Source organism: Vipera ursinii (assembly GCF_947247035.1).
Source record: "Vipera ursinii genome assembly, chromosome: 1".
NCBI lineage: Eukaryota > Metazoa > Chordata > Lepidosauria > Squamata > Viperidae > Vipera > Vipera ursinii.
The window spans coordinates 127,951,016-127,963,473 of record NC_139512.1 but is presented as its reverse complement, the minus strand read 5'-3'; positions in this window follow the sequence as shown (position 1 = coordinate 127,963,473).

The following is a 12,458-nucleotide window of genomic DNA, read 5'->3' as shown; positions in this document are numbered from 1 at the left end:
GGAGGGTGTCTGGCTTTAAGTGCAGGATGGCTTTAAGTGGCAGAGAAAGACAAGAGAGGCAGCAAAAGCAGGAGTCGAGGAGTCAGCCTATGTCTGTGCACATGCACAGACGACACAAACACACACATGCACGAGGGGGGAAACAACGCCAGACTGCCAGCACCTCTACCAGGTGGGTAGGTGTCTCTCTCTCTCTCTCTCTCTCTCTCTCTCTCTCTCTCTCTCTCTCTCACACACACACACACACACACAGAGAGAGAGAGAGAGGGGGGGTGGAAGGGGGAAAGGAGGGTGTCTGGCTTTAAGTGCAGGATGGCTTTAAGTGGCAGAGAAAGACAGAGGCAGCAAGAGCAGGAGTCGAGGAGTCAGCCTATGTCTGTGCACATGCACAGACTTAAACGGAGGCTTTCAAACCTGACAAGCATACATATGTGGATATCTGCAACTGGTTGTTGCAAAAAATAGGATAAAAAGGGGGGAAAGTGGCTGTGACTATTTAAAGACCCACTTCACGCCCCCCCCCCCCGCACTTTTCCTTTCCTTCCTCCTCTTTGGCACTGTTGACCTCTGTTCCTCCAATCCTGGCTGCTACTCACGGTCCCTGCGTGACAGCCACTGCATTCAACTTTTATTTGCTTGGTAGACTGGGGAGAGAGGCGCTCCCCCCCCGCTTCTTTCCACATCCTGCCATGGCGATTTCCTCAGAGCGGGGAGGAGCTGCCTGCTGGGCAATTCCCGAAAGCGTTCTTCCTCTCCCCGATCTTGCCTTACTTGCTCGTCCTCTGATGTAGGCTTCTGCTGGGTTTCCTCAACCTCCTCCCCGCCTGTTTTATTTCAACCTCACCACTGCCTCCCTCTTTTGCAAAGCCTCGGAAGATTCTTCTCCCCGTCAGCCTGCTCCTCCACTTCTTTGGAACCTTCACAATAGGCGGAAAGAAGTCCCAGAGAGAGAGAGCGCGCAGGGCGGAGGGAGGGCAGTCTTTCCTGAGGGAGGAAAAGCCAGGACGGCAGAGCCGTCCATACCAGAGGTGGACGGGGGGCGGAGCTGGTGCATGTTTTGCCTTGTTCTGCACGTGCATGCGCGCATGCGCGCACACATTTTGCGGCTCCCAGTTTTGTGTGTGTGACGGAACCGGTTCCGAGTGGCTCTTTTGCTGTTTCAGGTTGCCGAGCCCTGGCTTAGACATTCCTCAACTCCTCTCATAGGCAGAGAAAAGCTCTATTCTTTTAAAACAATTCCAAACTTGTGAAGCAAGAGGTTTCGGTATCTATGCTGGGAAAATAAATAGAGTGTACTGAGTCTTCCCAGCACCATTCAGATTATTTTAAATCCTTTGTTACAGAAATCAATACTTGCTCTAGTTGGACATTGCATTGTTCTAATTTCTTCTGTCTGTTTTAAAAGCCTCTTTCTTCTCCCACTCTCCCCCGTTTATCTCTGCGCATTTAGGACATTCTGAGTAATTTCAGACTGAATTCAAGATTTACTTATTAATATCTAGGAACCTGACAAATTTTCAAAACCATCTCTTTCCCAATATCTCTTAATTACAGTCAATCAGGACATATTGTGTTTGCTCAGAATATTGAATGTATTTTTGTAGATCAAATTCATTTTTCTTTTGAGTTACTTAAATAAATATCTTTTTTAAATTTGTTGTGAGATTGATTTATCTCCCAAAGGGAGAGGGAAAGATTGGAGCTAATAGTCACACTCACTTATATTACAAGGGTAGGAAGTTGTATTATAGAAATTATTTAACTTTTTTCCATGTTATCTCTTATTTATCAGAAAGGCAGTACAGGTTGCAGAGCCTCTGTCATTCTCATAAGACTGAGTTTAGAGGAGGATATCAAAAGAGGCACTGCCTGGAAAATAGGTGGTGACACAGTAACTTCCAGATTTGATGTGGTATTTAGGTTAGTGTTAAGGGACAGAAAAACTCCTGTATACTACTGAGAAATGGGGACACACCTTTTCTTGTGTAGATTCCAAGACTTGTGCCAAAGGCTATAGAAGTCATCTCAAGCACTCAATGGGATCCATCTACCTGCTTGAGCTCAAGACATGAGAAGTACAAGCTGAGATGGAATTTAAGAGACTGGAATGGAAGAACGAGGAGAAAATTAAAATAATGGAGCTATAAGAAAAAATAAAATATAAACTGGGGAAGAATTAAATATTCTTATATTAAAAATGTTAACTAGAAACAAACTGAAGTGTCAAGTATCCTCTGCAACCAGTCCAATACTCCCAGAAGAGTCGATAGAAAGGTTTTCAGAATACAGAGGGTTTGTAGATTCATGCCTACAAAGTGGGGGGAAACAGTGTACACAATTTTTGAGACCAGGTTCCCAGCTGACAGTGGCTTATGAAGTGGTTTGGCTGCTGTAAGGAACTTTGTACTCTTCAAGACCATGGTGAAGTCCTAGACAGGAATGGCACCAGAAAGTACCAAACAAAGTTCTGGAAATTGTAGCGGAATTGCTCACTTGCTCACAAAGTTATAAGAGTATATGATATCTGATGCCAGCATGTGGGAGCCAATATAGTCAAGGTCATTAAATGGCTGATTTAAGCAGTTGACAGCCTAACTTATCTGACCAGATTTATGATAAAGTCATTCTAATGGGACTTAAGATAATGGATGGTTCAGAAGCTGACAATTTCCAAACCTCTTGGTGATGTGAAAATAGGACAACGCAACCATCCTAAGTTATTTGTGAGATGAGAGGAAATCTACCCAGTCAGGATTAGCAAAGGTGCTATACCACATTTACCCCCAGGATATCCTGCCAAAGCACCGTATGATTCGCTGCCACCACCAGAGGGCAAAAACATCCAAAAACTTCAAATTTGTAAAAGTAGGACATATCAACAGAAATCGCAAAAGCCCAAGTAAACAGCTGAACCTAAAAGCTATGGACCAAAAAAACCCCCCAATAACTTCCAATCAAGACTTCCCTAAATTCAGTATAGATGCTATTTCACTCATGAGGGGAGTTCACGTGATAGAGGATGAGTATCCAATAGTGGCTTGAGATAATGCAGCCATGATCTCTACTATACTACCGTATACACTTGTCAAGTACCAACACTCAATCAAGATCTTGATTGAGTTTTAATGCTGTTTGCAAGAGGAAAAACTGAAACAGCACTTGTAAAACTTTTTTTCAGTGTAAATACCGGATTAATTTGATAGGTAGAGTTCAATACTTAATTTCTGGATTGGAATTTGGTAGGATTCTGACAATAATAGGACTTTGAATTGCTGTATAGATGTAGATTCTGGCCTTCGGTTTCACCATAAAAGATGCTCAACCAGGCCAAAAACAAAAAATTGCAAACTCATGCTAAATACGAATACTTCATTTTTTCTAATTTTCTACTCCCTCATCAAGAGAAAGGGAGTAGATTTTATCTACCGAAAACCAGGATAGTAACCACCCTTAATTGTAATTGTTTGAAGTTTACTTTCAGTTTTTACATATTATACATCCCCTATTTGTTTTCTGTTGATTTTAGTCCAATGTTTGCCACCAGGGTCAAAGTGGGTGGTTACATAAATCAATATATAAATAATAAGGCACACGTCTGTATTCCAGAAACAGAGTACCATATATACTTGAGTATAAGCCGAATTTTTCAGCCCACTTTTTGGGCTGAAAAATCCACTTCGGCTTATACTCGTGAACAACAAAAAAGAAATTACCGAGGACTTGCGCGCGGCCGAGGCTTCGGTGCTTCCGGGATCGCCATTCACAGAAGATGCAGCTCCCAGCGTGACACGTCATCCGGATGGGCTGCGAATGAAGAAAGTCCTACCGCGCAGGCGCAGTACAGCTTAAACGCGATAGAGCAGACATGTCAAACACAAGGCCCGCGGGCCACAAACGGCCCGCCATACGATCGAATCCGGCCCGCACAACTCTCCTGGAAATTACCAAGGTCCGGCCCCCACCACCTTGGCGCCGGCCCGGCTGAGCACCTGCTCAGTAGGAGGCAAGTACACGTGGGCTGGTAGAGCCCAGCAACATTTGCAGCTCATTAGCCCCTCGACAGCTCATTGGCCAGAGCCGTCTCCTGCGTCTCCCAGTCCTCCTCCACCATGTGCAGTTCCAGAAAAAATAGTGAGACTCAAAAAGTTCAATCAATCAATTCAAACTGCTCACAAAAAAAACCTTGCAAAGTTTGAATTGATTGGTTGAACTTGCTTTTTCAGACTGCATGTGGGGGCAGCGGAGGAAGAGACTGGAGGACTGGAAAGGTGAGTGGGCCCTTTTTCTACCTGCTACGCGGGTGGGGGCTGCCAGTGTTGGGGTGCCCCGGGGGGGCTGCCTCTTCCCTGCCCGGCAGGTCTCCCCTTGCCCTGCTGCACCGCCACCTCTGCTAACCTGGGGTGGGGGTCCACAGGGGTCTTAGAAGCTTCCCCATCAGCCCCTGCCTTTTGGCGTGCCGCGGCCGGCAGACCTTACAAGAGATTCCCCTGTGGTGCCTGCCAGGCCGGCTGGCCTTGGCAACAAGTCCAAGCCATTGGTGCACCGCCCCTGTCGCTGTTTGTGCAGGGACCCAGAGGCATTCCCCCCCCGTATGGGGATCCGCTCTGCCGCCCCCTTTTCTCAGCTGCCTGGTCCGAAGAGAAGCCGAAGGGAGCAGCTCTGCAAGCCCCGCCGCCCCCTTCTCTCAGCTTCCTGGCAGCACATCCCGCAGGGGAGGTCTGCTAGGGAGGTGGCAGTCCAGTGTTGTTTCCCCCCTCGTGCGTGTGTATGTGTGTGTGTGTGTGTGTCAGACCCGCAAGAATGGCTAGTAAAGGTGGCGGCAGTCCAGCATTTGCGTTTCTCTGTGTGTCAAGCCCCGTGGGCCCGACACACAGGAGGGGGGGGACGTCGCTTCCTTACCAGCCATTCCCGTGGGTCTGACACACGCACGCATACGGGGGGGAAACGCTGGACTGCCGCCGCCTCTACCAGCTCTGCAAGCCTTTGCTGCCCCTTCTCTCCGCTGCCTGGCCTGAACAAAGAGGAGCCGAAGGGAGCAGCTCTGCAAGGCTCTGCCGCTCCCTTCTCTCAGCAGCCTTGCCCGAACGAAGGGACGCCCCTTCGTTCGGAACAGGCAGCGGAGAGAAGGGGCGGCAGAGGTTTGCAGAGCTGGTAGAGGCAGCGGCAGTCCAGCGTTGTTTCTCCCCCTCGTGCATGTGTGTGTGTGTCAGACCCACAGGAATGGCTGGTAGGGAAGCGGCATTCCGGCATTCCCCCCCTTCCTGTGTGTCGGGCCCATGGGGCTCGACACACAAAAAAACGCAAACGCCGGACTGCCGCCACCTCTACCAGCCGTTCCCGCAGGTCTCTCTCTCTCTCTCTCTCACACACACACACACACACACACACACACGCACGAGGAGGGAAACAATGCTTGACTGCCACCTCCCTAGCAGATCTCCCCTGCGGGATGTGCTGCCAGGAAGCCTGGCAGCCTGATGAGCGGACCCTGCGAACCGCGGCCCAAATTTACCATGAGCTGCTGCATTTCCCAGCCTCAGCTTATACTCGAGTCAATAACTTTTTCCAGTTTTTTGGGGTAAAATTAGGGGTCTCGGCTTATACTTGAGTCGGCTTATACTCAAGTAAATCACTGTGATTAAAACAACACATCAACTTACTTTAATTGCTGCTTATATTTTAGGACATGTAAAAACTTTTTGAAAGTTGACTGGCAGAAGGTTTATAACAGGTTGACTTCACTGTCTGGTACTGTAAACCAGAGCAATGCTATAAACCACGCTGCTTTTTTCTTTTTGATACTCCACCCATAATCTCGTTTGTTTTACATACGACGTCTTTACTGAAGTTCAGTGCGTATTCTAATATTCAATATTTATTTATTTATTTATTTATTGATGGGATTTATATCCCGCCCTATCTCCTGAAGGACTCAGGGCGGCTCACAATAAAACATATAATAAGTACATAAATCAAGATAAAATGAAAATTGAGAACATCAGTGCAATAAAAAATTAGAGAATTTTAAAATGAATTAAAAATACTAAATATAAATTAATTAAAATGCCTGTCAGTCTAGGTCAGCTTGGTGGAACAGGTGTGTTTTGAGGCCGCGGCGAAAGGATTGGAGGTTTTGGGCTATCCGAAGCTCAGGGGGGAGCTGATTCCATAGGGTTGTCCTCATTGCATTCTTTTATCATGAGAACTTTTCTAATGTGTTCTACTTACTCCATTTTCTTCAAAAGAAAGCGCCTCTGTGTCAAATGTTGCTGTGTTAAATAAAGATGAATGATAGAACTGTCTTATCAGAAATCCAGCTATGGTCATGCTATTGGCCTGTATCAGTTATTACCACTGAAGTAGATTATGAACTCCCTTTTGGCAATGCACAGTTGGATAATGGAAATTCCATTTTTAATCCCCCTTTCAGTACTTAATTAAAGGTACCATAGGGTCAGTAGAGGTCTCCTTATAAGACCTATTTTTCATCAACATAAACTTGATTTGCTATTCTCCAGTGCTAGAAAGGCCATTTACGGTAGTCTGTGAAGAACTACATTCTGTAATTAATAATTTTCTGTTCTCAGACACCATATAATCCATACAGTTGTATTTACATTAGTTTTTTTTCCAGCCAAACCCAATGCAAATTGAAGCAAAGGTTCTTAGTATAAAAATGGGCTATCAAAAATTAGATTTCCCTTACATTTTGAATTGTGATGTTATAATCTCCAAACTCGGAACACATGTACCTGTAATTTGGCAAAATAATGGTTAAGGTGCTTCTACATCCTATCCTATCAAGATTACTGAGTAACTGCTTCATATTTCTGTTAAGCACTATTAACCCATCAATCCCTGAGGCAGTCCTGTTTCATCCGAAATCTTTTCCTTTCAAAACCAAACTCCTTGCTCTTTATTCTATACCAATTTGCTAAAAGCTAAACAGCTAAGCATCCATTTTTTCTCCATTTGTTGATCCTTTTAAAAATGTATTGGTGCAATATCATGAAATTAATTGATTTGTATTTACATTTCACTGTTTTATGCTACTGAATAGTTGAGCAAGGTAATACAAATTCTTTTCACTGCAACTTATTGCAGAATACAAATCCTAGAGAGCATAATTTGATGATGTGGGAAGAGCAGTGATAGGACAGGAAAATAAATCGGTGCTGTGCATTTATTGAATAATTAGCAGCTTCAGATTCTGGCCAAACAATTTCTTCTCCTTCTCCTTCTCTGAATAAAGTGCCCAACAAATATGATCTACACAGGAAACTTGCTGTAAGAAAATCTTCAAACACCAACATGTCAGTTACTTAGAATTCTGAGTATGATCAAAACCTGAAGGATACATATTGAGTGCCCCCTCAAAATACTTATTCTATTTCTTGCTGATGCTTCAGGGAGAAAAAAAGCCATAATTCAGGAAATGCAATTGCTAAAATAAAATAAAAACAATGCCCTGATTTTTTTAATGGGCCATAACTGTGTAATCATGAAATCAGAAAGAAATAATGCAATAATCTTTAGCAATGCATTTGTCTTTAATTCAGTGAGGTTCTTAGGTTCATTAACTTTTCTTGGAACATTAGGCAGAAATTGATGTTCCTAACATTTAAAATGCAAGTAATAAAGGATGTATAGAATTTTAGGTACAAGATATAATTTTTAAAACGGAGAACAGGAGTGCACCCAACCTTAGATAGCGTCTAGTGTTGGACCTTGGGAAGGTTATAAAGACTAGAATGTGTAAGAGAAGCTAGTACTGTGTATTCAAATCTCTTTTGTGTTGTGAATCACATTCACCTAGTCTCCCCTTTATTAGAACCAACTGGAATTTTATCCTGTGGCTTCAAATTCTCAGACTATTTTTCTTGTTAAAGAGAATTTCAATTTAATTCTGATCACCTGCATAGAATTCTGCCTCTAGGGACAAATAAAAATGCTTGCCCTACAGGGTCAAGCATTAAGCTCTTCCACGGTTTGCTTAGGCACTGTAATATTTCCTCGGCAGATGCCATATTACTGTAGCAGCTCTGATCTGAAGCTGCTATTAATGAAATGATGAAGACACACACAGACATTGAGGTGATAGAAGTATAATACTCCATAAATTCTATGAAGCCTCACTTATGGCTATCTGAGCAACTACGGCTATATTGGTATTTTCATCAAGACACTTATCTTGTACATTAAATACCTTCTATGGTACATTCTACAAGACATGCTGGAGCTTACAGTAGGTAAAAAGTGAGCAAACATGGCAGATACCAGTCTGGGCAGCACTGAATTTTCTATCTATAGGAAATAGCATTGTCTAAAAAATTGTCATGTAGACTCTAAATAGAAGACCATGTTGTCTTGTGAATCCTTCAATTCCTGTTAGCCCATCAAAGCTAATCAAGGCTAGACCTGGTTAGTATTTGAATGCAAGACCACAGGAAATATCAGGATTATAGGCGAATCTGGAACAAATAATCTGCAAAAAGGGAACTTGGGCATCCTTGGGGGGGGGGGGAGAAGGGTTTTTTTAAAAAATCAAGAAGGATTGTGCAATCCAGCCCTACTTTCTTTTAATATGCCATACATATTGTATATCCACTTGGTTACACTGTCACACCTAACCAATGAGGATTCTGAGACTTCTCAACCTCTCCATATCCCACATCCCTCACTTCTCAGTTCCCCACTCTGGAATATAAACTGGGAGGAGATGCTCGGTCTTTCGTTACTTGGATTAGCAATTACTTTGCTCAATCATCAGCCTCTGCAATTATCATCACGTAGGAAACAGAGGTAGAAGAGATACATTCAAAATACTGCTCTGTAGTCTGCCTCTACCTCTTCCCAGGTTTTGTTTTGATAAGTGCTCTTTTAGGGATTCATAGGCAAAGAGTATGCAATTCAGCCGACTGAAATCCTATGTAGTAGTATTTTTACTTCAAGTGCTCCGCCCATGCAAATGCTTTATTTTCAATCTGAGCTAATAAGCCAATCATACAAGCATCTGACTAAAGCTAGACAAAGTTCTCCTAAGATCAAAGACCATCTTCACCCCTTCTGTAGATACCAGAAGCATGTGTTACAATATTTTTTTGGAACAGGAGAAGATAGACTTGCTTTATCCAAATTGGCTTGTGGAGGCATTTTAGTGAAACTGCAAGTTTTCACTGTTTTGTCAACTGATACAATTTGTCATCCCTGTACACACTCACACTGGAAGCCCTGATGAATTATTTTCGTTGCAATCAAAGTGGTGAGTCCCCCAAAGGATACAAATGAGCCGTCTGCTTCAAGCAACAAAATTCACAGAACACATCTGGAAAAGATAACTGTCCTTTATATCACTGGTTCCTACAGCAGAGTTCAGTTCTGCCTGAGTAAGACCCTCTACTTTTCTTTGTTATCCTAAATAACCACTTTCAATTAGATACCGGTAGCTCTTAGATGAGGGAGAGGAAAGGATAGTGATGAAGAAACTATGTTTTGTATGACATCATTTTGCACCTTTTTTTGTGTGTGGCTGATCATGAAGGACTACTGAAATAGCTGTGTGAAGATGTGAGAATCTACATCTGATCATGAACAGTTCTGGTCATTTTCAAGTGTGAAAATTCTAGGTGGCAGGATGGATATTTTGCAAATTGCCATTTTATCTTTCTGCCTGTATAATGCACATAGGAAGCCACTAGGTAAGAAGATAAACAGTGTCTTCAATTAACTGATGACATACAGCTCTGCCTCTCATTTTTAAACTAAACTGGTATTTTGTTATTTTCTAGCACCTGGACATTGGATTGAAATTGGTTGATATAGGTTAGCCATCTGACATTTCAACCAGACAAGATTGAAATATTGATGACTGGCTAGTCCTATGGTTGAAGTGCAGAGATTGCCTGTCACTGATAAGTTTAAATCTTTACTGATGGTCTTAACTCTGCTTACTTGGGTCCTTCTAGATCTATATACTAGTCTCATATCTGTCACTCTTACTGGGTGAAATGGTACTTCATAGGACAAAACCTTTTCAACCACCCCAAATGGACTAACTTACAGAACTCCAGAACCCACTACTCCTTGGAATGACATTTTGGAAAGTTTGTACCATTTCAAAACATGCATCAAAGGATAAAACTTTTAACAACCAAGGTACCTCAAATGAACTAACATACAGAAGGCTGGGACCTATTACTCCTGTGGGAGAGAAATTTTGGAAAGTTCTTGCTATTTCAGCAACACTATGGTGCTGTTGTTTAGCACTGCCACTGTGCTGCCAGTCACGTGGTCCTCATTTATAATGTTCTCTTCCTACAAGTCAATGGGGAAGCCTGGGAAGCTTGATAGGAATCGATAGGGATCACATGACTACGTCTGATAGGAGAAACATGGTGGCAAGTCTAGACTTGCATTCTCTTAGATAAGGAAACATATTAGAAAGGATGACCCAACAACTCATTGGGTTTTCTAGTTAATCCTTAAACATGGATATTCAGCCCAGTGTTGTGGCTATGATTGCTTTTTGCTACAGACCATCTTGGCTCCTCATGTTTAGTAGGGCTGGGTTTTTTGGTGCCCAGAAGACAACACAATGATGTAAAGTAAGAGGGACAGTGTCACATAACCGCTGGGAAAGGTCACTTGAATTTGTTGTTGATTTGCAAACTATTCTATATCTGAATGTGCTTGCTACTTCAAAATAGCAGAAACCTATGTTGCTGCGCTTTAGTAATTACGATTGAACTGGAACCTGAGCTTATTGTAAAAAAAAAAGGTGTTCAGAGGCAACATGTGGCCCTTAGGCGTCAGTTGTCAGTTGTCCATTCTTAATATACAGTTTTTGTATTAGTGTCTATTTGTTACTTGAGTGCTTTAGCTAGAAATATTTTGAAACGACTAAGCACCGTATTATTTATGCATCTTCTCCACTGATTAAATTAAGGTGATACTTGTTTCCTCACGTAATTAAATTAAAGGGAATTTCCCAAGACTATGAAGAGAATCTTTTCATTGAGAAAATTAGAACTCCTGAGCAAGGAATATAGCCCAGTCTGAAGTATTACTTCCTCCTACTTTTTTAAAAATTAAAAAAGCTCCAAATTGTTTCCTCAGAGAAAGTTGCCTCAGTCCCTCGAATCATTGTTACTCTTTGATTTCATCCAAATGCCATCTACTATGAGAGTCCAAATACAATAAATTTTACACTGGAGAATAAGTCTAATTCTATTCCTAACCCCTTACAGTATTGTCACTCTTATTTTTCATTCCTTTCATACTTATCCTCAATACGTCATTTTTTTTCACATTACATGTTTTTTTTATTTTATTTGTATACCGCCCTTCTCCCGAAGGACTCAGGGCGGTGAACAGGGCAAACATATAAAAATACAAAAATACAAAAGTTAAGAAAGAATTAAACGAAATGCCCAAGTTATAACAATAGGTTAAAAATACATTTAAAACAACAATAAAATCCAAACCCATCCCCCATCAGGCCAAGCCGGCTTGTTCGAACAAATAAGTCTTCAGATCGCGTCGGAAGGAGCGAAGGTCAGGCGCCATCCAGAGCTCAACTGGCAAACGATTCCATAAATCCGGGGTGCCCACAGAGAAGGACCTCCCCCTGGGGGCCACCAGACGACATTCTCTGACTGGTAGCACCCTGAGGAGGCCCTCTCTGTTGGAACGCACAGGGCGGGGGGAAGTTGACGCCGGCAGCAGGTGTTCCCTAAGGTACTCCGGACCCATGCCATGTAGGGCCTTGAAAACCATTACCAGAACCTTGAATCTCACTTGGAAGACAACTGGGAGCCAATGCAGCTCACGGAGCAAAGGTGTAACATGGGAGTATCGGGAGACTCCCAACACAACTCTCGCGGCTGCATTCTGTACCAGTTGGAGCCTCCGAGTGGTCCTCAAGGGCAGCCCCATGTAGAGAGCATTGCAGTAGTCCAGACAAGAGGTCACGAGCGCATAAGTAACATGGGAGTATCGGGAGACTCCCAACACAACTCTCGCGGCTGCATTCTGTACCAGTTGGAGCCTCCGAGTGGTCCTCAAGGGCAGTCCCATGTAGAGAGCATTGCAGTAGTCTAAACGAGAGGTCACGAGCGCATGGGTGACCGTACGCAGGGCATCCCGGTCTAGATAGAGCCGCAACTGGCGCACCAGGCAAACCTGGGCGAAGGTCCCCCTAGTCACAGTTATTATGTGGTCTTCCAAAGAAAGACCACATAAATAACTGAATTTCCCTGAGCTGTTTGCCCCGAGGTTTCTTTCCCAGACATCTTCTCTGGCTCAAGACCTCATCCTGCTTATAAACAACGTACAGATTTTCTCCCTAACAATGGACAAGCAGGCCGCCTCGGCATTTTATGCGACTCGCTCTCTAAAAATCCCCCTATTTCTCAGCCTCGCCCTCGCTCCGTGCGGAGCTCAGCAAGCGCATCTCTCAC